The sequence below is a fragment of the Castor canadensis genome, chromosome 11 (genome assembly GCF_047511655.1).
Source record: "Castor canadensis chromosome 11, mCasCan1.hap1v2, whole genome shotgun sequence".
NCBI classification, from domain to species: Eukaryota; Metazoa; Chordata; class Mammalia; order Rodentia; family Castoridae; genus Castor; species Castor canadensis.
The window spans coordinates 117,021,246-117,025,261 of record NC_133396.1 but is presented as its reverse complement, the minus strand read 5'-3'; positions in this window follow the sequence as shown (position 1 = coordinate 117,025,261).

Sequence of the window (4,016 nt, the reverse complement as noted above, 5' to 3'; positions counted from 1 at the left end):
AGCAGTCTGCCACCACTTGATATAACTAAAGCTGTGGATATGCTCTGTTTTGGGGAGGGGAATAGTAAAAGTGTCAGAAATGAGACTGGAGAGATTCAGGGACTAAACCACAGAGGGTCTTTTGTGCTCTGCAAAGCAATTTGGATTTTTGCCATGGGAAATCACTGAAGGGTTGTAAAAAAGGAGTAAAATGACAATCAGATTTGCATTTTAGAAAAATCACTCTCCTGGTAGTATGAAGGATGTCATTGACAGGTTGAGATTAGAGAGAGGGTGACTAGTTAGGAGGACATCATACAACTCTATGTGAGAGATAATGAAGCAAGAATGAAGGCTGGAATAAGGGATTAAGTGGAGTACAAAGTTTCAAAAGAGATGAAAATGAGAGTCAGGTAAAAGAAAGAATCAAAGTATATTTACCTGTTCTTTGGGCATTTGGGAGAGTAGTATGGTCATTAAGTTAGAGAGTATAAGATAAGATGTCAATTTGGATAGATGGCTGAATATTGTTTTAAATCTATTTGAGGTTTAATATCTAAGAGCCAGAATCTTGTGCCATAATGATGGTTGCTCCCCAAGTCCTTTTCCCACCTCTTTCATCAATACTGCTTCAGCTGAGCCCATAACCATCTATGAGTACATATTGCCCCACCTCCCTTGCAGCTAGGTGTGGCCATACGACTAAGTTCTTGACAGAGAAATAGGAGCAGAAGAGTGCAACCTCTATGTCACTTCTTTAAAAGGAAAGTGCTTGTTCAGAATATCTTCTCAGATAATCAGGAATTGATTTAGCTCCACCTATGTAAATGAGACAATACCTTAGGAAATGTTGGAGAAATGGTATGGAAAGAACCAAATGGTCAATGAAGCAGACAGGCCAGCTCAATCATCCTTGAGAAAGAAAAAAAAGCTTTAATTATTTAATCCATTAAATAAGAGCTTTGTTTTCAACAAGTTCATTTTATATTCTAAATAATATAGACTTTAAAAATAGAGATCCCCATAGACAACTGCCTACACCTGGAGAAACCATCATTATGTCTCTGGTAGACACTTACATTTTTCCATCCTCACTCTGCATCCTCATTCACATGCTTGTCTTTGTTTACAAAGCCCTAAGCACCTTTCTTCCCTTCTACTCTACCATTTCTACATTTACCCTTTTTAAAATACCAATCTCAAAGCAATCTCCTTGAGAAGCTCCCTCTAATTCTTCATAATCAGATTAAGCTCTTGGAACCACCATCACAGTGCTTATGATCTCCATTTAGCACTTATCAGATGTTTATTTGGTATCACACCAATATGTATACTCACTCTTCCTTCTAAAGGTACCAACGGCATTCAACTCTTCTTTGTTCAAAGTGATTAAAAGGCTACACTACATGTAGACTCTAAACTTAAGAGATCAACACTTAGAGATTTGAAGTCTCCTCACAAAGAACGAGAACTAATCTCTGAAAAGTAGGGTGCAGGGAGAGTCTAAGTTCATTTTAAGTATCTAAATACTCAGGTGATGACTATCTTGATTTTGGGATAGTATTGGATTTCTTTATTTCACTTTGCCTGACCATGAGAAAGCATGTGTGGTAATACCTACTTAAGAATAAAGAATGTACTTAACAAACAATAAAGTAACAAATATTTAAATATGATGATACTTCAGAAAAGCAATTTTCAGACTTCTTTAAGAACTCTCCAAGTGTATGAATCAAGGCAGTGATGTGGCAGTTTTTAAGGCAATTTGAGAAATGTCAATAATCAAACTATTTAAATCTATCCATCATGTGAACTCACAGCTCTTGAGTGATCTGAGCACTTGCCAAGACACTATTCTGTTTAGATACAGCCAGTGCCTGAGAAAAAAGAAGAAAAAGGAAAAAGATGGTGTATCTGGGCTTAGGTGGTCTACTAAAAATGTTTATGTTCTCCCCTTTCCAAACAATCTTGATAAAACTAGGTAATGCATAGGCAGGAAGTTTATCTCAGTCTACTGAAATAATCTTATTCTATATACCTTGCCTAAGATTGGGAGTCACTCAAATAATATATACATCTTTGTATATAAGGAGACCAGCATGAGATACCCCACTAATACTGCCTCTTCATATCACCTACTCCAAGATGGCCTCAGAATCCCTGGAGGACTCTAAAACCATTTTTCTGCCTGAATCATTCCCCTGCTGGTGAGACCAAAGACATCTCCAGGATCCACTCCATATCCAAATCCACACCCAATCCATGTACTCTGAAGATAGCCCAGAGCTGATCTGTATCTATAGACACCAGGGTTTTTTGTTTTGTTTGGCAATACTGGGGTTTAAACTCAGGACACTGTGCTTCCTAGACAGATGTTCTACCACTTCAGCCACACTTCCAGCCCAACGCCAGGTCTTTGACTACAATTTACCAACTGCTTATCCCAGAGCCCAGTGTTTACTAGGATATCAGAACACTACCATCCTGAGGAGGAAGGTGCAGTGGAGTTCCATGATTGTGATAGACTACATAACTATACTTGTGCCACAGGTCCTGGGACTTCCAGGGGTCACAGGATTTCATTGAAATACTATGGAGACCACTAGCTCTAGGAGTTGCTCTTTATACAGAGGAAGCAGGAGTAAGTCTGGAAAATACGTAACATAATCCTCTCAATGACGGGCACAGGACATGCTAGTACGCACAGGCTTTGAAAAATCCTATAATGAAGAAACCTGAGCAACCCATTATTTCACAAAAATATCGGTCTCCAGAAAGTTTTTGAGGCAAGGCACCTATTAATATCTTCTCTGCATAGACTATGGGTTGGTTCTGTGAGGTCAGGGACCATGATGTTTTGTTCACTGCTACTCCTCAAGTGCTTATCATGGTATATGACACTTTAATGAATATTTGACAAATTAGTTAATAGTATTTAGTAGTACAGTCCCATAACTTTATAAAAGTATGTAGAGTTTTGTATACATTTGTATAGAATACTTCAAGTGAAGACGACCTCCCCAAACTGGAATCACTTTGCATCTCTCAATTAAATTCCAACTTGGTGCTGAGGGTATAGCTCAGTGATAGAGCACTTGCATAGCATATACAAGGCCCTAAATTTGAGCCCTAACATTCCAACTCAAATTTAAAAAATAAACCCCAACTTGTGAGGTAACTCATGGGTATTTATTATATGTGGTCAGAAACGCCTCAGTTCCCCTCAATCTTTTCTTAGAGCTAAATTAAGCTATCACAATATTTTCAGATGTTTAGCATCTGAACTAGCGATGCTAAAAATCTACTATGTGTAAAGATTCTCTTGAGGGTATACTAAGCATTCTGAGACGTTAGGATGCAGTATTTCTGGTGCAGGGCCCAGGATTGTACATTTTATACAAATAACCCAGGTCTTTCTGGAATCGGCATCCAGGCAGGGCACATCTCAGAAATGCTGGTCAGCAGACATCATGGTAAAGGGCCCTGGACTTGGTATCAGAGACCTGGATGTGAGGCGCGGGCTGCACCCTTGTGAGTTGTGTGGTTAGGGGCTGTAATCTCAGTCTCACTTTCCCATCTGGGGGATTCATAACACATATCTTAGCCTAACTGCTTGACTACTATATAAGGCGAAAACATTTATAAAATTCTGCCTTGAAACTTATCAGGTAGCAAGTACATACTGCTCAATAAATCAGTACATTTGTAATTATTTTGTCATTCTACAATATTCAAAAAACTGTATCACAACACAAAACTTTAACAGCACAGAGCTGACAGCTGTGGCTCAAGCAGTAGAGCACTGCCTAGCAAGCACAAGGCCCTGAGTTCAAACCCAAGTACTGCCAAAACACAAAGTTAGGCAGCAAGAAAAGTGTTTCTACTGACCATTTAAAAGACATTTCAAACAAGGTTAGACCAACTGCACTGTGGCATCACATCAACCAGTCTGGCAAACTAGACTACAGCACACTAGACTCAGACTTCAAACCATATGAAGGCCAAACTACAAGACATTTACCACAGCACGCAGAACA